Source organism: Callorhinus ursinus, unplaced genomic scaffold (assembly GCF_003265705.2).
Source record: "Callorhinus ursinus isolate GAN/ISIS: 27379988/994484 unplaced genomic scaffold, GSC_fseal_2.0 scaffold20, whole genome shotgun sequence".
NCBI lineage: Eukaryota > Metazoa > Chordata > Mammalia > Carnivora > Otariidae > Callorhinus > Callorhinus ursinus.
The window spans coordinates 23,636,190-23,662,697 of record NW_027397082.1 but is presented as its reverse complement, the minus strand read 5'-3'; the positions used below and the strand labels follow the sequence as shown (position 1 = coordinate 23,662,697).

Here is a 26,508-nt window from a genome sequence, read left to right as displayed (position 1 = left end):
GGCCTCTGCTTACTTGCCCCTGGTTATGCTGCCATGTCTCAGAAGAGAGGATCCTGGCCATTAGTGTCATGTCTTTTTTTAAAGATTTTATTTATTTATTTGACAGAGAGAGAGCACAGGCAGGGGGGGAGTGGGAGAGGGAGAAGCAGGCTTCCCGCTGAGCAGGGAGCGCAATGCAAGGCTGGATCCCAGGAACCTGGGATCATGAACTGAGCTGAAGGCAGATGCTTTAGCCAACTGAGCCACCCAGGCATCCCCATTAGTGTCATGTCTTAATTCTAATGCATTCGCATTTCATTTGGGGAAAAAAACCCATTTCTTTAGGGAATAGAGATTTTCACAAGAATGTGGTGAAATGTATTTTCACTTATGCTACCATCATGCTCAGTGGCCATAAGACTTGGCTTTGTGAGATCACCCTGACAGCAGTCTAGGGAATGAACTAAGAAGCTGGTGAGCAATGGGGGGAGACTAGTATTGGATTTCTGCAGTAGTTTAGTAGGTGAGAGATGATGGGGATTTGCACTAAACCATTGATGGTGCAAGGTGTGGGGGCAGGGGAAGGATGGGAGGAGCTGGATTTAGACAATATTTCTGAGGTAGAGTCTGAAGTAGAGGGCTAGGTGGTCGGTTGGGAGAAAAGGAGAGGGAGATATCAAGACTTATCCTAAAGTTTAGATTTGAATAATTGGGTTAATAAATGTTTATAAAGTAAGGTTGGGAAGGGGGTGGGAAGGAGAGTAGATTTGGCAGGGGAAGACAGAGATAACAAGTTCATCCTGGCACGTGCTAAACATGAGATGTTAATGACATCAAGGCAGACATATTCTGTTGGTTGCTAGAAATTTGAGAGCTTGGAGGGGTCTGGCTGAAATCCAGAGATAATGAGAGTTGGAGTTGGAGCATGGAATCAGTGGCTGAAAGTATGGGCATGAATAAATCTCCTGGGAAAGTGTCGAGAATGAAAACAGAAGAGGATTAAGAATGGGACCTAAGAAACACCAATATTAACAAAGGGATGGGAAGAGAAAGGATTTAAGAAGAGATTCAGAATTTCTTCTGGTATTTGTGCTTACACTGCTAATTTAGATGTTTTCTGTTATTTATTTTGGTAGCTGAGTACTTTGCTTTCTTACATTCCTGCAGGGGTGCCTTCTCCACACCATCCCTGTATATGATATCACAAGTTTTGGTTAAATTAATATCCAAGGTTTCCTTTAGCATGACTAGGTAAGTATTGTTTGTGCCTTAGATTTTCTTTCCTATGTGATTTTTTGTTTGTTTTTACTGGCATTAATAAGGCCTCATTTCTTTATCTGCTTAGCTTTCTATGTCTCTATATTACTAGTTCTTTTTTGCAAACCTGTAATATAATCTCTTACATAGTCAGTAATTTTTCTTTTTGTCTTTTTCTTGTCTGTTCTTTTTTTAAAACCTCCTTTCTGTACCTGCTGTCCAATCCCCGTCTAAGCTGGTTGCTCTCCTGGTCTGCTGCATAGCTGTCTTCCTGGGCTTCCCCTGACCTTTTTCCTGTGTTGATTCTCCCTTTGTACTACGTCTCTTCCTTTTCCTTGGTTCACTACCTCATTTGGGTGGAGCACATCCTTCGGTAACTTCCTGAGAAAAGGTGCATTGGAGTAAAAATGTTGAGGCCTTTGTGTCTTTTGGATTTTTGAGATCTGATGCTCTTCTGTTCCCAATTATTTTTATGTCACTTGTTACTCCCACCCCAGCCTCTGTTTTCTAGGAAGTATTTAGGATTTTTTCTTTATCCCTTAGGTACTAAACATTTATGGTGATGTACTTTGGTGTGTGTTTATTTTCATCTATTGTGTTGGGCACTCAGCCCCTCCCATCTGGCAACTCAGATCCTTCATTTCTGGGAAATTTTCTCATGTGGTTTCTTGGATAATTTCCTTTCCATGGTTTTCTCTGATCTTTCTTTCTGGAAGGTATATTAGTCAGATGCTGTCTCTCTTGTATTAATAATTTTAATTTCTTATGTTTTCTCCCCATACTCTTTGACAGTTGGCTCTATCTTCTAGGGTATTTTCTCAACTTTATCTTTCATATTTCAAAGAAATTTGTTTATTTTTTCAGTTATTATAAATGTTTAAATATCTAAAAACTTGTTTTTATTTTCTGATGCTTAATTTAAGCAGAACTGTACACACTTTTGGTCTCATAGATGCCATATTTTCTCATCCCTATGAGGACAATAATTGAAGATTTCTTCTCTGTTTCCTCTGGGTTTGTTTGTTTTCATTTCAGTCTTTCCTGTTGAAAGAAGACTTTTCCCACAAATTATTTTTATCTCTACACTATTCTGTCAGGTTGATATTATTATTATCTTCATGTTATGGTTAATGTGTCTTAGAAAGCATATCATTATTTTATTTTTCTTACAATGGATGTCTGAAAAAGTTATCACAAATCAGCCAAATCCACAGTCCAGCTTCTTGATCAAGTTGCATTCTTTGTTGAATCCTAAAGTCTCTTCTTACCCTCCTATACACCTTCCCCAACCCCCAGAGACCATTGTCTTACATATTAGACAGCTTCATTTGAAAGATTTGCTCTTTTTAAAGTTTAATGGAAATATTTCTTCTTCCCTGCATCTTCCTTCTGCTATTCGCAATAATTCTTCCCTCTGAGTCATAGATATGGACAGTTCTGAATCCCTTTCCATAGGATAGTCCCTCAGATATTTGAAAGGTATTATCATGACTCCTCCATGTCTGCCATTCCCCAACTAAAGAGGCCTTGGCTTTCCTACTGTATTTCACTGTTTTGTCAAGCTCCCATTGGCTGATATTTTTAGAAAGCTTCAGATCAACTCCTGGCTGTCAAGACCTCACTTTAAGTGTGTTGTCTGTAACTTAATACAGAGTCCAGATGTGCTTTGAAAGCCCAAGCCTTGAGTGGGGGTACTGTCACTTTATTAATGTGTCTTGAAATTTAGGTTTAACCTACAAAGTTCCCTGTGCTCTAACATCTTTCCCTAGTAGGCAGTAGTTTTGATAAGTTTCACACAAATTTTAAATTCTAGGACTCTAGGCTGCTTACTTCTACTTACTTGCTGCCTTTTTTTTTTTTTTTAAGAGAGAGAGAGCATGCATGAGGGGTGGTGTGGGGGGCACAGAGGGAGAGGGAGAGAGAGAGAATCTCAAGCAGACTCCGTGCTGAGCGCAGAGCCTGATGCAGGGCTTGATCTCACGATCCTGAGATCATGACCTGAGCTGAAATCAAGAGTCGAACACTTAGCCGATTGAGCCACCCAGGCATCCCTACTAACTTTTTGATTATGGTTACGATTATGTTGTTCTTCTTGGCTACTGCTTTTACTTCTTAGGATCTCCTTTACAAGGCCATTTGCTCTTGACCTTAGATATTAACTCCAAATGGAGGTGCTAAGGTAATATTGAAAAATGGAAAGATTTTGTTAATGTAAAGTACACAAATAAAAACTAACATAGGCATAGGAAAAGGAAGATACAATGTAAACAGGAGTTTTCTAGGCACCATGTTAAACACTTTGTACACATTATCTAATTTGACCTTTATGATAATCTTATGGTATGAGAAATACTGATCTTCCCATTTTAAAGCTGAGGGAGTGAGGCCAATGCCATATAACTAGGAGGACCAATGGTGTGATGCAGTCCTAGGAACACCACACTAAAGGCTGACAGTGCTGTTACCTAGAGAATTGAAGTGCACACATTATATTTCGTGCTAGTTATAGCTAATATTATTGAATGGAATTATTTTATATAACCTACTGAGGTGTATTGCATCTTTTTCTTTTAACAGAGCATACCTAGTATAAAATGTTTTATTTGAGGGGTGCCAGGGTGGCTCAGTTAAGTGTCTACCTTCATCTCAGGTCATGATCCCAGAATCTTGTGATTGAGAGCCCATGTCGGGCTCCCTGCTCAGTGGGGAGTCTGCTTCTTCCTCTGTGCCGCCCCCCTCCCCCCGCCGCCCTGGCTTGTGCTCTCTAGCACTCTCTCTCTGTCTGAAATAAATAAAATCTTTAAAAATAAATAAATAAATAAATAAATAAATAAATAAATAAATAAAATAAAGTTTTATTTGATAGGTCAAGGTGATGACATTGACATTCTGAACATTAATTCTTTTTTTTTTTTTAGATTTTATTTATTTATTTGACAGAAAGAGAGACAGCAAGAGAGGGAACACAAGCAGGGTGAGTGGGAAAGGGAGAAGCAGGCTTCCTGCTGACCAGGGAGCCTGATATGGGCCTGGATCCCAGGACCCTGGGATCATGACCTGAGCCAAAGGCAGACGCTTAATGACTGAGCCACCCAGGCTCCCCATCTGAACATTAATTCTTATGGTTCTTTAAGAGCAGGGATTAGGTATTATTCATATTTATATATCCAGTATCAAGCACATTCCAGACAATTAATTGTTACTCAAATCAGTGCAAGTATGAATATATGAATGAGTACATAATGAATGAATGAAATTATAAAATAGCAGTGACCTTAAAGTTTTTAGGCCTATTAAATTTTTAGACCTGTTTGCCCCTATACTAAATCTTCAACAGACTGCTTTGCTTTATGAGCTCATATGTTTGCTCTTTGTAATATTTTTCATTCCTCACAGTCAGTGTACTAAATGGAACATCCATAGATATGAGATGTGCCTGAAGCTCTTTGTAGATGGGGGAGTGTAAAAGGACATTGCCCTAGGTAGTCCAGATCATTGTGTCCAAGTGAGACAAATAAACTCATGTTTGATCCAGGCCATGGTTATATTCAAGGGCTTTGATCCAAGGTGTGGGGTCCAGCTGCAGGGGCATCTGAGAAGTACATTCTTGGTCTGTTGCCAAGTCATTGGGCAGGAGGTCTGAGTCACTAGAAACTAAATTCAGATCCTACATGAGAGGAGTGGACTGAAACCAGTAGAGGAAGTCAGCCTCCTACCAATTTGGTCAACATTTGTGGTCTGACTCTAGTCCTAGAGAGGAGATGAAACAAGACCAGGACTTGGGTAGCTAGACAGACTCTTATGTACTCTGGGATGGATTTAGCTAAGGAGGTTTTCCCAGATTCTCCCAAAGGGGGGCTTAAATTCCTTCCAGGACACTTGACCCAAGGCATGGAAGCAATCATAGATTTTCAGGTGCTCTCTCATTAGGGTGAAGAAGTTTCTTTCTTTTTTTTTTTTTAAAGATTTTATTTATTTGAGAGAGAGAGAATGAGAGATAGAGAGCACAAGACGGAAGAGGGTCAGAGGGAGAAGCAGACGTGGGACTCGATCCCGGGACTCCAGGATCATGACCTGAGCCGAAGGCAGTCGCTTAACCAACTGAGCCACCCAGGCGCCCCACGGTGAAGAAGTTTCTAATATACTGAAGGAATTAGGTAGAGTTGATCCTCAGGAAATAAACCTATTATGTCTTCACCAGAGCAGGGCAAAGCTGGACAGGCACAGAGAGGGACAAATTGCTGATATAAGTTCTGTGAGTAGGCGTTTCTTTCTCTCCTTTCAACTTTCTGCCCTCCAGTTTAATGTCTCTCTCAAAATACACTGCTCTGAACTGAAGATAATACTGCAGAGCGAGTGCCATGAAGGCACTGATTTGCAGTGGTCCATAAAGGACTTATATTGTGCTAGGCCCCACCCTAAGTGCTTGACTTTCACTATCTCATTTATCCCTACAATACTTTTTGCCCTCATCAAGCTATAGAGCATTTCTACCACCCCAAAGAGTTCCCTCAGGATTCAATACTTACTTGTTTACTTTTTGTTGATTCATTGAGTAAAGAACTGGAAATCACCATGGGTGGTACATTCCCTTTCTGCATCACACTGGAAGTAAGATATTGACAAACTGGGTGAGTGGATGTGTCCAGAATGGGAAAGGATTCAGGGACCATGACGTATAAGGAAGCAGTGACATGAATGTGACTGGTACTAACATGGTAGTTCTAAGAAAAATTGGAAACTTGCTCCTGGTCTGTTAGGAAGGTTAGCCAAAGTATTTTACGAGACTATCCAATATTGGAGGAAAGGGTTATTAAAGGGCCATTTGGGAGAAGTCCTAGGTCTTAGGACAGACAGTCATGAGCAGTGAGGATGTGAAGGAAGGAGTGAGAACTTTCCCTGTTGCCGTAGTGACTGCATCCTGCATTAGTTCATCTCAGCTCTTGCTGTTTTCTCTTTTTTTGCCCCACAGTCTTTTCATTATTTTATCTATTTATGAATCGATGCTCTAAAGCTCTAAGTCTGTTTTCTTGATTCCTGGTCTTCTGTATCACAAATTCTACTGGTTTCAGGATTCTTGGATGATAGTGCGGATGGTGAGGTGGAGCATAAAGAATATCTAGGATAAAAAGACACGAGACTGGAAGTAGAAAGCTTGGTTGAATTGGACACCCAGCCACAGACAGGTCGGGCAAGTTCCCTTGCTCTTTAGCCTCAGCTTTCATATACCTATAAAATGGGATTGTGTGTGTGTGTGTGTGTGTGTGTGTGTATGTGTGTATCCTCTGTGTCCTAGGGAGTTTCTCTGAGGATCAAAAAGAGAGGGGACATAAATCTGTTTGCAAACTGTTGTTGAGACCATTGAAATATAAAGTTTTCTATCACTATTGCTATTGTGACACTACCATTTGCAGGATCTCCTTTAAATTAGAAGCCCCCTGAGCCACAATGACTTGTGTAGTGGGGTCATTACTATGTTGGAGTCTTAAATGGTGACTTTATCCATGATTCTGAAAGGTCATCCACTCCAGATTCACAGGAGAACAGAAAGCAAAGCTTGTTTGTTAATTGGTTTTAAGTTCTGTCAGCTTCAAATGGAGGTCTCCGGGAGTCCTTGGCTGGCACATCAAGGGGGCATTTCGAAGGAAAGAGGCTAAATCCTGACAAGACCTCAGAACAATTGCCTTTATAAAAAGGAAAACAAATTCTACTTGTTTGGGTGCGTGTGAGCATATATGAACCAGCTTGTTCGAATCCTTTTCCCCACATGCCTTCCTTTGCTTGTACCATTTTAAAGGTAGAATAATCTAACACCCCACCTTTTATATAATCTTCTACTTTAGGACTTTCACAGCATTCCTGGACATTTTGCCTGAGTAGCATTGCACATTCTTTATTTCACAGGTATGCATTAAAAAAATATCCATTTACATTCTTCATGGCATTTTGGTGGTAGGAAAAATATCTGAGTTTATTTTTAGGGGAAATCATGGCAGAAAGAATAACAAATATTTGTGGTTGCCTTGGGAACCCAGCTTCTAGATATTACTGACTATGGAAAGGAGGAACAGATTTGGAGCTGGGGCAATTGGTGACCAAGTAATAGAACAGCTGGAGGCCCTGAAAGAGAGGTGGAAAGAAGTAGATCTGTGTAAAAAACGGGTGCCTCATCAATTTTTTCTTTTTGTCTGTTTCTGATTACTAATACTCTGCCTCCTGGGGGAGGAATATGATCAGATGCTTAATATAACCAAATGATTTTTTTGTTCTCTATGTGTGTGTGTGTGTAAAGATCAGGGTAGCAATTGGACCTGCCAAATTGTCCTCATAAGACAGGGTTTCAAAGGGAAGACAACGAAGCCAGGAAATCCAGCTTTTTATATTCCTGGATCTTTCTTGGAACAGCCTCATATGTGTGACATTACAACATTAGCTGCTCATGGGTCTAAGTTCCTCAGAATACACAGACTTTATGGGAGCACTAAAAATGTCCTATGTGGCTCCTTGCCAGCATTTCCAATACTGACAACTTACCAGCAGCTTGTTGCTCTGGCCACCCTCTAGACGGGATTTCTGTGAGCTCTGATGTCTCTTGTAGACAGTGGGGCTAACTGAAGAGTATGAAGACCTGGAAAAAGATTCGGCTTCATTCCCTAGTCACTCCAAAGCCTTGGTGGACCCAGGACATGGAAGTTCTGTACTTGTATGACCTTCTGAGTTATACACTGCATTTGACTTGCTGTTCCCCCAGAAAATATTTGATGTACACCCCAAACACTCAGCGCCTGTTGGAAAGCACCCTTAGGCTTAATACTCCTTCCCCTAGAGCTGGCAGACAATGAAGGAGGGGAAGAATTACTTGTTGGAGAAAGAAGTAACGCTGGAGGTCATAGTGGGGGTAGGACTCAAGCATCAGAGCCTACAAGGCTCCAAGGCTCTCACCATTCCATTCCAACAGTCCAAGATAGTGATGGGGTATGTTATTGGGAGTTTGAGCCTAAGGGGAGAGTGTATGTGTGAGGCACAAGTGACAAAAACAGGGTTAAGTTATTTGAGGTGAGAGGGGTTGACAGGCCCATTTGGAGAAGTCAGAAAACACAGGTAACAGTTTCTATTGCCGCCTATCAGCTGGCAGGGACCCTTTGATGAGGGCATCGCATGACTAGCTTGCATGACTAGACAGCCACTGTGGAAGTCATCCCTCTGATCACTGTTGCATTGCCAGAACTCAGATCTTTGATTCTGTACTCTGGTCTGTATCTCCTGCTGCAGTGTCTGGACAACTCCCTTCTGTTGTCACAGATTGCATTTAAGAGAGTCTCTTATTCCAGACCGATTCCACTGATCTCCCAAGAAAAAGATGTACAGCAGAATGTTCAAGCATTTGGATGAACCAACCTTCCAATCCTAGTTCTGCTCTTACTAGCTCTATCACCTCAGGCAGGTAACTTAACTTCTCTGTGTCAGTGTTCCCACCAGTACAATGCAATTAATATTGTATTGATTTGTTAAAAGGATTAAGTGAGGTAATGCAAGCCCAACCCTGGCTTTGGCTCAAGCAGCAGTTGCTAGAACAATCTATTGTGGCCAAGATTATGAGGTCACAGGACATGAAAGGCAGCCATAAAACCCAACCTAGAAACTTATGAGGCAGAAACCACCTGTGGTGCCCTTCTTAGAAGATGGCTATGTAAACTGGCCACACTTGACTGAAGGAAGTGGATAGGTCGGTAGGTGGGGGAGGCTAGGGGAAAGTAGAAAAGGGAAGAGTTAAATGAGTGTCAGTTCCTCCTAATAACTAAAAGCATAGAGTTCCCAGCATCAGGCATGCTTGTGTTCACATTTCAGCTCTTCACTTACTGTGTGACCATGAGCACATTACTAAATGTTCTGACCCCAAGGTTCCTTAAGTGCAAATTGGGCTAATGATATCTACAGTGTTGTGAGGATTTCATGGATAATGCATGTAGTGTTTAGCACAGTGCCTGGTACCCAGCAACTACATAACAAATGATGACTGTGAGGACAACAGTTTTTCTGGTCTAGAGTGTTGCTGTGCTGCTCTTTCCATCCAAGGAGGCAGGAAAGAGACAGCATGGGTACTTGGTAAAACTGGGTGCTGGTAAAGTAGATATGGCATCTGAGGGTTTCATTTATGGCCCTCTGTTCTACCTCCTGAGTCTTATGTCCTTCCACACTACTGCCCAGTGCCCGGGTGTTGCCTAAGGCCCTTTGTTCCAAACCATCCCAAGGGATAGTATGCCCCCTGCTCCCTTCCTATACTGCCTCCAAACCCATATTCTTTCTTTGCAGCTTTGCTGCAGCCAGGTTTTGGGAACATTTCACTTTGAGATGTGAAGAACCATACAACTCCCTTCTACTTTTAAGGCCACCAGAAGTATTTCTTCTTTACTCCCCTGAATGGGAAATGAGTGAGAAGTAGTGGAGTAGAGAGGGTACTTTGAGCCCGAGGACTTCAGTATTGCCCTCAAAGACAAGCCTGGAGGAAGGGCAGGATCAGCAGGGGAGGAAAACAGTGTGGGTTTCCCCAGCCTCCCTATAGCATCCCCCGTCTTTGCCTGAGAAGGTGAACCCTGATTCTAGAACCTGAAAGTGATGTTGCTTCCCAAGGAATAGGGTGACTCAGGACTGAGAGCCACCAAGCTAGGTTCAGTCCTAGATTCTGGCTCCCAACACCCACTGTCAGCCGCAAAACCTGGCTCCTAAAACACCAAATCTAGTAGGGAAAAGTATCAGCAAATACTGAAGTGACAGGAATCTTCTCATCCTAGACTTTTCTATCACGAGAAAAAGAAGAATCCCGGAAATTTGGGAAATTTTAAAAATGTCCAACACCATTTACAGCTGTTAAAAAAAAAAGCCTCTGGGGGCACCTGGGTGGCTCAGTTTGTTAAGCGTCTGCTTTCTGCTCAGGTCATGATCCTGGGGTCCTGGGATTGAGCCCCATGACAACAGCTGTGCTGCCTGCTCAGCGGGGAGTCTGCTTCTCCCTCACCCTCTGCCCCTCCTCCCCCCCCCCCCCCCCCCCGTCCTCGTGCATGCTCTCTCTCTCTCTCCTTCTCTCTCAAATAAAATCTTAAAAAAGAAAAAAAAGAAAAAAAGCCTCTGGTTACTTGGATATTACACATTTGCATATTTGATTTTATACATTGATTAAAAATGAAGTTTTGGCCTTGTAAACTATAATCATATCATAATCATATCATTGGATTTACAGTTCATATAGCAGTTTCGTGTACATGATTCAATCCTTTTAGCAGCCCCATCAAATAGGTATTACTGTTAATCCTCCTTTTATAGTTGAAGAAACAAAGACTGAGAATGTGACTTACTCAAGATCCCAGATCTAGTAACTTCTAGGTGTTGTTTTGCTGTTGCTTTTCCATTTAGGTAATGTGCTACCATCATTAGAATGATGCAATGATGCATGGAAAGATCTTGGGCTATGGATTTTGCCTCTTCTAATGTGAAGCATAAGCTGCATTAATTTTCAGGAAAAGAGCTGAGAGAGAAAAAAGGAGAATAAATCTATGATTCATTGATACAACTTTTAAGGAAATTTGATCCAGAATTCCAGGCTTTATTTTGGTCATTTTTTTTTTCCAAATCAAAGTTTAACCTATTGAAATTATTGCTTCTTCCACTGTACATAAACACAAGGATGGGTCTCCTAATTGATTGGAGGCAATGAATTCTATTTCTTATTCAAAGTTAAACATTTTAGGAGAGGGAGGGTATGTTAAGATATTGTTTGTATGAATATACAGAAGCATGAGATTGGCAGCTCGATGCAGGGTTTTGGGTGAGGCTACAAAGGAGGGAGAGTAAAAAGGACACTGTTCTATGAGTGTAAGATAAACAACCACAGGCAAGTGGAGGCTTTGGATGAAGTGTTTCTAATACAAATTACAAAGCAAGGACAGAAGCAAAATTAACGATGAATGGAGTTTTTCAACTAAAGGAGGACTTTGCAAATTGGATATGCTAGTTAACATTTGAAAGATACTATACCCATCAAAAACTAATGATGTAATGTATGGTGATTAACATAACAATAAAAAAATTTAAAAAAAGAAAAAAAGAAAGATACTATACCACCTGGTCTTGGAGAGGTTGCTTAACCTATCTTATTTGTATTTTCCTTATCTGTAAAACAGGACCTAAAACAGTACTTAGTACTAAAACAGTTCCTTTGAGAGTATTAAATGAGAAAAGACATGAACAGACATTTCTCCAAAGAAGACATCCAAATGGCCAACAGACAGATGAAAAAATGCTCAACATCACTCAGCATGAGGGAAATACAAATCAAACCCACAATGAGATACCACCTCACACCAGTCAGAATGGCTAAAATTAGCAAGTCAGCAAACAACAGATGTGGACAAGGATGCAGAGAAAGGGGAACCCTCCTACACTGTTGGTGGAAATGCAAGCTGGTACAGCCAGTCTGGAAAACAGTATGGAGGTTCCTCAAAAAGTTGAAAATAGAGCTACCCTATGACTCAGCAATTGCACTACTAGGTATTTACCCAAAAGATACAAACATAGTGATCCGAAGGGGCACATGCACACCAATGTTTATAGCAGCAATGTCCATCATAGCCAAACTATGGAAAGAGCCCAAATGTCCATCAACAAATGAATGGATAAAGAAGATGTGGTATATATATATACAATGGAATATTACTAGCCATCAAAAAAAAAATGAAATCTTACCATTTGCAATGATGTGGATGGAACTAGAGGGTATTATGCTAAGTGAAATAAGTCAATCAGAGAAAGAAAATATCATATGATTTCACTCATTTGTGGAATTAAAGAAACAAAACAGAGGATCATAGGGGAAGGGAGGGAAAAATAAAATAAGATGAAATCAGAGAGGGAGACAAACCATAAGAGACTCTTAACTATAGGAAACAGAAGTTTGCTGGAGTGTTGGGGGGGATGGAGTAACTGGGTCATGGGCATTAAGGAGGGCACATGATATAATGAGGACTGGGTGTTATATAAAACTGATGAATCACTGAACTCTACCTCTAAAACTCATAATGTATTGTACATTATTTAATTGAATTTAAATAAAATAAAACTTTAAAAAAGTATTCAATGAGAAAAAAAATTACATGATGTCCCTAGTACAGTGCCTGGCATGGAAGGTCACAATCGATGTTGGCAACATTTTCCTCCATTACCCCCACCCAACCCCTTTCAATTATGAAATTCTGAAACATTTACTAGAAATCTAATTTTCAAAAAATAGAACATGTGGAAAATTCTTGATATTCCTTGCCGATACTTTTTGCAACTTAGAGGAAGATTTTAGTGCCCTTCTTCCTTGATTTAACTCTGGTTCAAAAGAAAGAAATGGTTTAGAAGTAGGAGAAATGACTAGTTCATTTAGGCATTAATAATCCTGAAGGAGGAAAACATAAGGCAGCCAGACACAATAAAGAAAAAATCAGAAAGATGATAGGTGAGATCTCATGGTCAGATTTACCAAAGAATATGGCTCAAAAAGGGTAAGAGTCTAAAAGTGAAATAACCAACTATGTGAGAAATCTGATTATGTGACCCTAAGTAATCTTAATGGGTAAGAAAAGTGAAAGGCATTTAAAATACTTATGTGACCTGAGGGACCTTTGAGAAGGAGCTTAGAAATTATGGGTGAGTTTAATTCTATTTTATATATTTCTCTATTTTCTAAAAATTTCTATGATGACTAGGGCTTTTATAAAATAAAGTTTCCCCTCAAGGATTTGTACAATAGAGAAAAAAGATGGCAGGTAATTGAGAAGAATGTTTAGGAGCTAGGAGATTCTTTTAAAAGTAGCATCCCTTGGGCTAAGTATCACTTGGAGATGAGGTGTGCAGGAAGAAATGCTAAAGATAACAAAAAAAAAATTATTTTGATTATGGTTCAGTGCAAGACATGAACAGGAAGAGAGATTCACAATGATAATGGATTATGCAAAGGAATTGGAACCTCTGAACTTTTTGCTTCAATCTAGAAAAAGCAATTCAATCAATTCAAAGTATAATATACATCATTAAGAAGTCATCGAAACAGATAAGAAGTTAAGAGAGTCCATGACTTTTCTAAATGAGTTTAACGAACTTTACAGATGCAGGGGCGCCTGGGTGGCTCAGTCTTTAAGTGTCTGCCTTCGGATCAGGTCATGATCCTGGGATGGAGTCCCGCATTGGGCTCCCTGTTCCGCGGGAAGCCTGCTTCTCCCTCTGCCACACCCCCTGCTTGTGCTCCCTCTCTCGCTGTGTCTCTGTCGAATAAATAAACAAAATCTTTAAAAAAAAAAAAAAGAACTTTACAGACATGATGGTCTTTAAGTTCTAAGAGTTAGTAATCTAAATCACAAAATACGGGAGAGGGTGGATTCAGGAAACTTCACATGAGGTTGATTCTTGGCAAAATCTTTAAAATAAATATGGAAGATTTGTTAGCACCTAGAAAAGAAAGTCCCAATCACTTGAAACTGGCATGGATTTATTAAGTCAAGTTATATCAAATTACCCCAATTTGGAAAATGTGTAGGAGGGTGCTAGAGTTAGTAACTTTTGACAGTCTCTCAAATTCATAAAAATAGTGTATTTTATTTCAGCAAGAGGTTCATCATGCTTTTTATAGAAATTTTGAAACAAAACTAAAAAGAATAATATGATATACCTCTATATACCCATTACCCATCTTTAACAACTACTAGTATTCTGAGACTTGTTTTCCCTGTTACTCTCCCCTCTACAAGATTTTTCATTGTTGGTATTGGAATACTTTAAAGCAAATCCCAGGTATATCATTTGTAAGTACTTCACTATGAGAAAAATGTGTAACATACAACAGGATGAGAAAGATGTATAACAAAATCTTTCATGATATGTTTAAAGATGAGCTGGATAAACATGGACTGGATAAGAATGAACTTAGAGGATTGGCATTAATGTGAATCATGGCTAAATCATGTCAACAAATGGTTTGAGATCCACCTTGAAGCAAGGTTATAGGGGAATATACCACAAAGTTCTGTCCTTGTGTTCTGGAAGCTGGACTGGATCGCCTGACGGAAGAACCAAGCGGCACCTGGAGATCTTGGAGGATAGGAGGTTTATTTAACGCTGGTGGGCTCAGAGGAGAGTGGTCTCCAAAGGCCGAGCACAAAAAAAGGGGCCAATTTATACACTTCTACTTCCGCATACTTGGCACTTTTGGTGCGTTTGTGAAGCGGGGGCAGGGAGAAGAACCGGATTGGTGAGCTTGGGAAGCAGAGCAGGGATAAGAACCCGGAAGAGCCCCAGGGCAATGACTGGGACTCTCTCGCTGGCTCGGTGGGCCATCTTAGGACACAGATTTTCCTTATCAGTTGTCACAGTCTTATTTGGCACATTTTATCAATGATTTGGATGAAACCATTGGAAGCATGGTTAGCAAATTTGCCAAAAATACATAGCTTTTAGTGAGAGTGCAATATATTACATGAAAGATTTAAGTATTATCAAACTGGAAAGATGGGCTGGAGCCACAAGGCTGACATTTAAATGATACACACAGAGAGAGAATCCTGACTTGGAGATTATTTGAAAAAAATCTATAGGTTTTACTGGACCACAATTCTCAATATGAGTATCTAAAATAACTAGTCATATTAGGTGGCATCAATTAAAGTTAACTTTCCAGATAAAGGATGTAATAACTTCACTCTCTCTGCAGTATTATCCTCAGTTCATAGCAGTGTGTTTTGAGAGCGATATTAATAAACTGGAGGGCATCTAGTGGTGGGTAACTAGGGTGACATGAGATCTAACTATCATGATATGTAAAGAATGGTTAATGGGACTGGGGCTATTTATCCTCAAGAATGGGAAACTGGAGGATGGGATTTGTATACTGGCTATCTTTGAGGATTTGGGAGGAAATTTGTAATGTAGAAGAAGTAAACATACTGCATTGTGTTGTAGCTTAAAGCTGAGGTCAATGGGTGGGAGTTAGAATGAAACAAAATTTGGATCACGATAAGAGCTTCCCAGCAATTACAAATGTCTGGCAATGACCTGGACTACATGGACATGCACTTCTTTCAGTGGAGAAGGATACTGCAAAGGTTAAATACCCAGCTTTCGAGAATTCCATAGAAGTAGGTTTGCTGCTTAGAAGAAGCTCGAAACCTTGGCTGTACGTTAGAATCACCTGAAGGGCTTTAAAAATGACCAGTGCCTGAGCCCTGTCCCAATTCTGATTCGGTTGCTCTGGATGGGATTGAAAAAAGTCTCAGGTGATTCTCCTGTAAAACTGGGGCTGGGAACCTTGGAGTGCATGGAGTCTTAAGGATTCTTTCCACTTAGAGATTTTTTTGATCTGAAAAAGACATACTACATTCATGGCATATTAAAAAGTCAAAATGGTGGAAAGCCTGAAGATGACAGTGAAATCAACTACAAAACTGAGCTCAGGGAAGAAAAGAGAATTGTTTAAGTGAGACTAAAAGTACCAGAGGTTACCAGAGAGACTGCATCTTAGAAGAGGGGGTGCCTGTGTCTTCAGGAAAAAGGTAGGAATGAGGCTGAGTGGGAATGGTAGAGGGGAAGAAAGCATGACTGAAGAATGTGGGCGTCTGAAGAAGATGCCAAATCCAGGACAGTCCCAGGCAAACTGGGATGGTTGGTCACCCTAAGAAGGTTCCACAGGTCCCTAAATGAGGATAGTACAGGAAACCTTTTGTTATCCTAGACCCTCCCCCTGCAGAGTGAAGCTGTGTGTGTGTGTGTGTGTGTGTGTGTGTGTGTGTGTTTTAAGATTTTATTTATTTATTCATTTGACAGAGAGAGACACAGCGAAAGAGGGAACACAAGCAGGGGGAGTGAGAGAGGGAGAAGCAGGCTCCCTGCTGAGAAGGGAGCCTGATGAGGGGCTTGATCCCAGGACCCTGGGATCATGACCTGAGCCGAAGGCAGAGGCTTTAACAACTGAAGCCACCCAGGCGCCCCTAAAGCTGTGTGCCTCACATTGGTGCAGTGAACAACAGCAGAGGTTACAATTCATGCTCCTCTAGCTGTTGGTTCCTGAGTGCCTCACCTGAGTGCCTCACATTGGTGCAGTGAACAACAGCAGAGGTTACAATTCATGCTCCTCTAGCTGTTGGTTCCAGTGATGGGGCCTTGCTTGCTTGCTGGGCATCTTGTCAGGGTGCACCCCCTTTGGGGTGCCTGGGAATCCCTTACCCTACCTCTCTCTGAAGCTCCTGCTGAAACCTCTTAGAGATTTTGAAGCTTGTTTCTTTGAAGAGCTTCCTAGTAGTTCTCTCACTGTTATTTCAGTCCCCCTCCCACCATGGTGTTAAATAGTCTTGAAGGTGACTTAACAAAGCTAGCTGGCTTCAGGGAGAGTGCAAGGTCTACCTTTAAAAACTAGGCTAGACACATGCAGAAGAATGAAACTGGGCCATTTCCTTACACCATACACAAAAATAGACTCAAAATGGATGAAAGACCTAAATGTGAGACAGGAATCCATCAAAATCCTAGAGGAAAACACAGGCAGCAACCTCTTTGACCTTGGCTGCAGCAACTTCTTGCTACACACGTCTCCAAAGGCAAGAGAAACAAAGGCAAAAATGAACTAGTGGGACTTCATCAAGATAAAAAGCTTTTGCACAGCAAAGGAAACAGTCAACAAAACCAAAAGACACCGGACAGAATGGGAGAAGATATTTGCAAATGACCCATCAGATCAAGGGCTAGTATCCAAAATCTATAAAGAACTTATCAAACTCAACACCCAAAGAACAAATAATCCAATCAAGAAATGGGTAGAAGACATGAACAGACATTTCTCCAAAGACATCCAAATGGCCAATAGACACATGAAAAAATGCTCAACATCACTCGGCATCAGGGAAATACAAATCAAAACCACAATGAGATACCACCTCACATCAGTCAGAATGGCTGAAATTAACAAGTCAGGAAATGACAGATGTTGGCGAGGATGCAGAGAAAGGGGAACCCTCCTACACGGTTGGTGGGAATGCAAGTTGGTGTAGCCACTCTGGAAAACAGTATGGAGCTTGAAAGTAGAGCTACCCTATGACCCAGCAGTTGTACTACTGGGTATTTACCCAAAAAATACAAATGTAGTGATCTGAAGGGGGGGCACGTGCACCCCAGTGTTTATAGCAGCAATGTCCGCACTAGCCAAACTATGGAAAGACCCCAGATGTCCATCGAGAGATGAACGGATTAAGGAGATGTGGTACACACACACACACAATGGAATATTAGTCATCAAAAAAATGAAATCTTGCCATTTGCAATGACGTGGATGGAACTAGAGGGTATTATGCTAGCGAAATAAGTCAATCAGAGAAAGAAAATTATATGATTTCACTCATTTGTGGAATTAAAGAAACAAAGCAGAGGATCATAGGGGAAGAAAGGAAAAAATAAAACAAGACAAAACCAGAGAGGGAGACAAACCATAAGAGACTCTCAATCATAGGAAACAAACGGAGGGTTGCTGGAGGGGAGAGGGGTGGAGGGATGGGTAACTGGGTGATAGGCATTAAGGAGGGCACGTGATGTAATGAGCACTGGGTATTATATAAGACTGATGAATTACAGACCTGTACCTCTGAAACCAATATACATTATATGTTAGTTGAATTTAAATAATAAAAAAAAAACCTAGGCTAGAGGTCGCTGAGGGATGGCCTATTAGGAACAGGCTAGGGTTATGCAGCCTCCACATACTTTCACAATATCTTTCTCATAAAAAGAGGAATATGGGTGGGACATGTTGAGTTGTTTGCAAAAATAGCACAGAGAAAATCCATCTGAAATCATAAGAGACGTGCCCATGGTTGTGCTTTAAATATAAAGAATAAATGGTATGGTCTTCACTCACTGTACCCCTAGAAGGCCTCACAAATGCTCTGCTCTTTTTTTTTTTTTTAATAGCAGTCATTAACTAGGAGGTAGTTAAAGTGCATTATGAATTAAAGCAGTAGTTTTCCAAGTATGGTCCCTGGACCAGCAGCAGTAGTATTACCTGGCAACTTGTTAGAAATGCAAATCCTCTGGCCTTAACATAGATGTAGTGAATCAGAAACTCTGAGGACGGGGTCCAGCAGTTTTGTTTTAACAAGCCACCTAGGTGATTCTGAGCAGGTTTATGGTTGAGAACTGGATTACAGAAACTGTGTCTTTAAAAGGTTCTCTAAAGGACTTGTCAGAGCCTGCTCTTTGACACAGGGCTGAACTCGAAGACTGCAAACCGAAAGCTTCAGTTCTAACCACTGAGCCAGGGTGGGGAGTGGGGTTGACATTTGCTTAGTATAATAGGTCATGTGATAGGAGTGAAAAACTAACAGGGAAGAGTAAAATCAACTAGAATCAGAGTGACAAAACAGTGGCCAATCCAATTAATTCATGTCATTACAAAATTACAAAGTCATTATTCAAGTGACTATAATTACTAATACATACTGCATAAAAAGGAATTGTATAATATGAGCTGAATTTTTAAATATACTGTATTTTGTTTCACCTTGGAGATGTGGCTTATTGTGAGAACATTATGTCTAGTAGGTTCTAGTAGGTTCCTTAATTAAAGCCCTATGTTGACAGGAAAATAGAAACTCGCTGAATTTTAAGAAGACAATTTGGGTGCTATAGGTTTATTTTCTTGGAGTTAGGTAGTAAAGAATCACAGATACCAAAAATGTGAAAAAATTATGATCATAATCTTAACCATATCAGCCATAACAATAATAATCATAACTACCATTTATTGAGTGCCTACTGTGTGCACACACTGCTGTGTGCCTGGCACTAGGGATGAAGTTGTGGATAAGCCGACTTGGTCCTCGCCCTCCGAACCAGTGGTTCCCAACCTTGGCTGCATGTTGGATGTACCAGGGAGCCATTAAAAAACAGCAACGTCCAGGCCCCACCTCTCACATTTCTGATTTAATTAGTCTGGGGTGGAACTCAGGAGTTGGTATTTTCACAGAGTTCTCTAGTGAATCTAATATACAGCCAGAATTGAGGCTGGTGTGATGGAAGACCCAAGTGTGGAGATAAATAATTATGAAGCTTTAAGTGATAGAAAAAGTTTAGAGTGCCGTGCAGAGTGCCAGCTAGTGTGGAGTTCATAAAAGGGGTCTCTGAGGGGTCCTTGAGGAAGTGACTTTCAGTTGGGATCTGAAGGCTGAGTAAAAAATAGCTAAACAAAGGGAGTGGGAGGAAAATGTTCTAGGCAGAGTAAAAAAATTGTGCTTGGGGGCTGCAGCAGGGGCAGAGTGGTACAGTGAGGCTGAAGGGAGGCAGAGTGAGGGGAGGGTGGTGATAAGAGAGACTGGAAGCCTGGGAGGGTAGAGCATGTGGGACCTATGGTATACAAGAAGGGCTTTGGCTTTTATTCAAAAGTGATGGGAAGCTCTGAAGTGTTTGAAGTAACTAGTGGGTGATGTGATCATACAGGCACTTTGAAAAGATCACTCTGGCTTTAATGTGGAAAGTAAATTGTTGAGAGGCAAAAGTGGATGCAGGGAGATCAGTTAGGAGCCTGCTATGGGAGGTGGTGGTAGTTGGACTAGGGAGGCAGCAGTGTGATGGAAGGGGATGGGTAGGCATCAGAATCTTTGGGAAGCAGGACCCAGGAAAACACACAAGGTCTCAGAAATATTTCCTGAATGAGTGTGTTGCTTGGATGTGAAGGGTGAGGGTGAAGAAGAAATTGAGGATGATGCTGTTGTTCTTGATATCACAAATGGATGAGTTGTGGACATGTTTACTGTGCTGTGGATGTTGAACTATGGGAAGCTGGAGGAGGACCAGGCTTGGGAGAAGCATGCATTCTGTTTGGATAGAATAGGTTTGAGGTGTCTATGAGTCATCCAAGCTGAAAGGGCAAGGAGGCAGCTGTAAATTCAAGAATACATGTTTCTGGACTAAATAGGAGTTAAGACTATTGCCCACATATGGACAGTAGTAACTGAGGCCACAGGGCGAATTGGGATCACTCTAATCACTCTTTTCATACAGAGCTCACTACATCTTCACATCAGCTTTCCAAAGTAAGTGATAGATGTTTTAAAAATTTTAGTCTAGAAAATGAAGATTTAGAAAGTTAAGTAACTTGCCCAAGTCAAACAGCTAGTAAGAGTCAGGGTTGAAAGTCCATCCTATGAGATTATTACATACTCATAAATAAGAAGATGCATTACTACTTAATCATACCGTAACCTCTCTTTAATCAGAATGACTTGTTCCCAGAGACAATGTAGAGTTAACTGTGCTTGCTTAGAAAGAACTAGCTAAATGTGGAGTTCCTTCTATTATAAACCTATCATTCAGGGCTATTATTCTTTGTAATTCAGTGGGAAAATATTCCATGGAGTTTATGACTAAGCCCTGGGATCCAGATTTGGGATTTACTACCCAAACATTTGTCCTCTTGCTTCCTACAGTACATGCAGACTAAAGTTGAGGTTTCCTGGCAGCTCACTAGAAATAGAACCATGGAGTTGAGAAGTTAAAACACATTTGAAATAATCAAGTTCCCTACTCCTTTTCTTGATGGAAAACATTGTATACTAAAAATTCAAATCAGTCTTACCCATTCATTTATTCAGCTGACATATGGAGTACTGACATAGGCCAGACCCCTTTGCTGGTTTCTGGAGATCTAAAAGATACACTGTGTTCTCAAGGTACTTGTTCTCATAGAGGACACTGACACAGGTTAAAGGCCATTGCAGCACTGTGGGCAGGTGCCATGAGACAGATGCAAAGGAGGGTATTTATATTTTATCCATCATTAGAGGAGGGGTAAGAGGCTTTCTGGAAGACTTTCTGGAAACAATGACACATAAACTGCTTATGCTCAGCCTTAATTTCCTCATAAGGTAGAGTTACAAGAAGGGAGGAAGGAAGAGTGTTTTAGGCAGAAGAAAGAAGCAGAAACATTGTGCAAGGCATGAGAATATGAAAAAGAAGGGCCAAAGTAGAGACTAACACCTTGAATTGTACCTGGGGACATGTATACAAAATTGTTGTTAAAGAGTGTTACTTTTAGTTTGAGACACATTGCTCAGAGAATCAGAAGTTCACACTGGTAGGGCTGTAGAATCCGGTTTGCATTTTTGGGATGATCATGCTAGCTCTGAAGTAGAGAATGAATCAGAAGGGGAAGAGCCCAGATGTGGGAGCCTTTCCGAAAGCTGTCGTAGGAGTCTGGGCAAGGAATAAGGAGATAAATGAAAGGATTTGAGAGCTATTTAGGGGGTAGAATCATTAAAATGTAGAGGTTTTTGTTTGTTTGTTTTGAGTTTGATTGGAGGGAGAAGGAGGAGTTTAGGGAGACTGGTGGCATGGTGGTGACCTTCACTCAGCAGATTATGCAGAAAAATTAGGACAGAGAGAGTTAAGTTTTATACGTGGTGATTTTGGCTGTAGAATATCAAAGCACATATGTCCAGTAGGTGACTAGAATTATAGATTTGGAGCTCAAGAGAAAGTTCTGGACTGGAAATATAGATGAGAGCATCATCACCATAGAGATTAGGGAGTCATTTTCATACATATTAGGGAGTCATCACCATTGAGTTGGAAATATGTATATAAAACGAGATGAACCAGGGTTCCAAGATGGAGCACTGTGGAACATCCCTATTTAAAAGGTATGATGAGAAAGAGAAGCCACCAAAGCAGGGGTCAGAAATAGGAGGACTATTACAAGAACCTGGTGTTATGGAAGCCAAGAAAGTAGAGACTGTATGTAGTAAGAAATTAACTGTGTCAAATTCTATAGGAAATGCAAATACTGAAAAGCATCCATTGGCTATTTCTGTGAGTGGCTTTAGTGGACTGGTGGGACAGAAGCCAGGTGTGGTAGATCAAGGAGGGATGCATTGTGAGGAGGTGGAATTTAGGAATACACAGAGTATAAGGAGGAAAAAAAACAAGTTAGAGGAAGTCAGATCTTAAGAACTGCTGTGGCGTGGGTCAGCTCACTGGGGATGCTGGAGGGGGGAGAGCTGGACGCTAGAGAAGTGGAATGAACATACCAGTTTCATAGAAAGTTCTAAGAAGAGAGGAAGTGGCCTTTCCCCACCCAGTCCTGAGAGAATAGGTGGAGGGTGGGCCTAATAGTGTCTTTGTTATCTAAACTATCCCATCCTTAAAGATGGGTCTGTCTACCAGTGTGTCATTCCCAGAGGTCAGTTCTACGCAACAAAGACTTTCCCAGAAGGTGGAGTAAAATTTTCCTCTTCAACTCATGTGTTCCCCAGAGCCTTTGGGTTTGCAGGAATTTCTGTAAAGAATTTGAACTATTTTAGCCATCATTTCCAAGGACCCTAATGTATGTTTCCTTTTGTGTGGAATCCTGAGCTTTTGCTGAGGTGGAGACACTTTCCCTTCCACTCAGAACAATATTATAATTCCAAAGAAGATAAAGCATATGGAATCACTCTTGTCTGCTTTGGCCCCCCAAGTCTGTTTCCTTCTCTGGCTGTATTCCTCCTACCTCTGTGTGTCTGAGCAAGTAAAATAGCAGACTGGCTGTGAGCAAGAAATGCATGGAATGTGCTGCACACATCGCTCTTGTGGCCTCCACATTGCATCAGTATTCTACAGGTAGCCTCTGTCTTTAAGGGAAAGACAATCTATTTCACCTAGTGGAATAAAAAGAATGAGAATCCTATGAAACTAAACATGCAAATGATGAGTATATAAGGCATAATAACCACTTATTGTTTAACAGCTTATTTTTACCCTGTTAGAAAAATCATGGCAATTGGGGCGCCTGGGTGGCTCAGTTGCTAAGCGTCTGCCTTCGGCTCAGATCATGGTCCCAGGGTCCTGGGATCGAGCCCTGCATCGGGCTCCCTGCTCGGCGGGAAGCCTGCTTCTCCCTCTCCCACTCCCCCTGCTTGTGTTCCCTCTCTCGCTGTGTCTTTCTCTGTTAAATTAAAAAAAAAAAGAAAGAAAAATCATGGCAAGACAGCTCAGTGGACATGAAATCACAGTTGGGGGAGTTAGTCTTGTTACCTTAGAGACGACATCCTTCGTTACTCTGGAGAAAGAACTTTCAGGGAAATGGCATACTTGATTCCATGGGCCAAGGCATCTTTACCCCTAGACCATGCTAGAGACACACACCACACTGTCCAATTCTTTTAGTTGCCTTTACACTCCATGCAGATGACCCCCCCCACCGTATTTACACATTCTCTCTTCACTCAGCGTGCAAAACTGAATAGGACACTACATTCTTAGTTGTATTCTGCATTTGAGGAAATACTCAAGTCACAGTGATGCAGGCAAGACGTTTGTGTTCAAAGCCGACAGCCAAGAAAGGATTCTTGATACGTCTTTGGTACAAAAAGGTGGTTTTATGAAAGTATGGGACAGGACCTGTGGGCAGAACAAGCTGCACCAGGGTCATGGGGAGTGGCCCATTATATACTTTCAAGTTGGGTGGGAGTTAGGGATAGCAGAAGTCTCCCAGGTATTTTGAAAACAAGGTTTTCAGGGTCCTGAGGGGGCTAGCTATTGTTAGGAAAAGATCATTTATTACTGTGTAGTAAAAACTCAGTCACGAGACTCCTCAGATGTATATCGGTGGGTCATATGCTTGGAAGATGATTGCCAACATGTATCTTAGGGGGTAGAGATAAAGGAAGTTTCCAAAGGAATTTTTTTTTAACGATTTTATTTATTTATTTGACAGAGCACAAGCAGAGGGAGCAGAGCAGAGGGAGAGGGAGAAGCAGACTCCCTGCTGAGCAGAGAGCCCGATGCGGGGCTAGATTCCAGGACCCTGGGATCATGACCTGAGCTGAAGGCAGACGCTTAACTGACTGAGGCACCCAGGGGTCCCCCAAAGGAATTTTTATATGTTAAAGTAGACTCACAGGATCCTGGGGATTGGGCTAAGATTGCCTTCTGCCCTCAGCGAAGTATTAACATTGAGGCAGCTGAGTTCCTAGAGGAATGTCACTCTGCCTGGTTCAAGGACTCGTCAATGGACTGTAGGTAGTAAGGACATTTAATAATTTTTCTTCTGCCTTTGTTTCCCACATCAACTGGACTGAACATACATTTTTTAAAAAGTGTGGGCAATGTTGGTAGGAGCTGCTCTCATCTGTTATGTGTTGGTCTTACTAGTTTTGCTCTAGGAGGACACCCCTTTCTCTAAGGTCCAGGGACTTTCTTTAACCCCTCCTTCCTTCCACCACACTAAATGAGTACAGAAAATAAGCTAAAAAATCTAGGGGATTTTTAGATTGTCCCTCCCAAATATCAATTGTGTCTGTTACACTCTTGACAGGAACTAGATACTGATCAACTTAAGGTTGAGTTCTAAAGTATCTAAAGTGCAAATACTCTGTGTTGATCATTAAAGAGAGAGAGCCAGCTGTTTAATTACTGATGATCTATGACAAAGTTACCATGGGCATTTAGAAACTTGACGGTATCTCATCCAGAGAGCTCTTCCCTCTTGTTTTGTTACATAACAGCAGAGGTGCCTGAGAGGAGGTACCAAATTTCCCTCAGAATAAAGCTCTGAATCCACCCAAAGTCTGGCCCAGTGACACCTGACGATTCTGCCCCAAAGAGTACAAAAGAGATTACACTGACCTAGGAAGAATGAATGAGTGGGGACCCAGAGATGGCTGCTTGGCCTCATCAGGTTGGTGAGTGGGTAGAAGGGTGGCAGAGTGGGCAGAGAATCAGCAAAGTCAGCATCAAACTACCAAAGCACAACTTCCTATTTACCCATTCCCTACCTTCTGGGTTCCCAGTGTCTTTGCCCCTTTACTCCAAACTGGAAACCCTCTGTAAATTTTTCTTCTTCAGCTCAAAGCCTTTGGGTTTTTAGGAATTTCTATTAAGAATTTTAAATTATTCAGAGAATCAGTATAAGGAAGGAAGAAGGGAAGGGGGAAAGGAAGGAGGAGAGAGGAGGGAGGGAAAAGGAGAGAGTAAGGATGGTCACGTGGTAAAATATTTTAAGAACTGCTTGGTGCAGAAGGGAATCAACATGCAAGCCTGGGACTTCTATCCTTGAGGGGACCAGCTTGCTGGGTTAGCCCTTGGATGTGTCTGGATTTCAGAAGGGTTCTCACCGTTCTGAGGATTGGTGGGGATGGCTCACTGTGCTTGGACTGTGCAGGTAGTGTGGTTTGTGCTGGGTACCTGCTCTCCTTCTGAGAGTGGAATATTGGTGAATGCTGAATGGAAGGTGCCTTTGTAGCTGTCCCCCAGTGAAATCCCTGGGCACTGGGTCTCTCTCTGGTGAGCTTCCCTGATAGACAATATTTCACATGTGTTGTCCCAACTCACTGCGGGGGGAATTAAGTATGTCCTGTGGTCTCCACTGGGAGAAGACCCTTGAAAGCTTGTGCCTGGTTTCCTCCAGACTTAGTCCCATGCTTTTTTTCCTCTTAGCTGATGCTTCATATCCTTTCCCTGTAATAAATCTTAGTTGTGAGTATGACCGTATGCTGAGTCCTGAGTCCTAGCGAATCCATATTCTTCCAGAGATGTCTATGCCTTTACCCAATGAGAACACACTGTACGTGTTATTTCGCATTTTGCTTTTCACATATAAAATATTTCAAAGACAGTCTGCATCAACATTCATAAATCAAAATCTTTGTCATGCCTGCATAATATTATCTATAGTGTATTACAATTTATATATCCAGACCCCAATTAATGGACCTTTAGTCATTTTTAGTCTAGCTATTACAAATAATGCTGCACCAAACATCCCTATACGTGCATCTTTTTGTAACTTCATAAGTATTATCAGGAGGTTAAATCTTTAGGAGTAGAATTCTTGGCTCAAAGGATATATGTATTTTACTCTTTCATAGGTATTACAAAATTGCCACCCACCAAAGAGGTTGTATGAATTTTTACTCCCACCAACATGGAAGAAATGCCTGTTTCCCCACATCATTGTTGATAAATAGAATTTCTTTACTGAATTTCCTTCCTGAAAATTCACCCTTCTTAGATGTACAGTTCTATGGATTTTAACAAACGTATATGGTCATCTAACTACCATCACAATCAAAATATAGAGTGTTTCCAACATCTCTGCAAGTTCCCTTGTGGTCTTTGGTAGTCAGTCCTCTGTCTCTGAACCTCTACCCACTGATCTGATTTCTGTCCTTAGTTTTGCCTTTTCCAGAATGTCATTTAAATGAAATCATACAGTATATAACC

The 26,508-nt window shown here is 41.2% G+C and overlaps 1 protein-coding gene across 7 annotated transcripts in view; it reads left to right on the top strand.

Annotated features, from left to right (window-relative positions):
• Nucleotides 1-26,508, top strand: part of ENTPD1 (ectonucleoside triphosphate diphosphohydrolase 1) — a 132,420-nt gene that overhangs the window by 46,317 nt on the left and 59,595 nt on the right. Inside the window, exon 1 of one of the 7 annotated variants that reach the window (XM_025880560.2) lies at nt 24,286-24,306. The exons of the other annotated variants lie outside the window; for them this stretch is intronic. The gene's annotated coding sequence lies outside the window, so the exon portion shown is untranslated. Of the gene's footprint in view, nt 1-24,285; nt 24,307-26,508 lie in introns of those variants that run through there. 7 annotated transcript variants of the gene reach the window in all.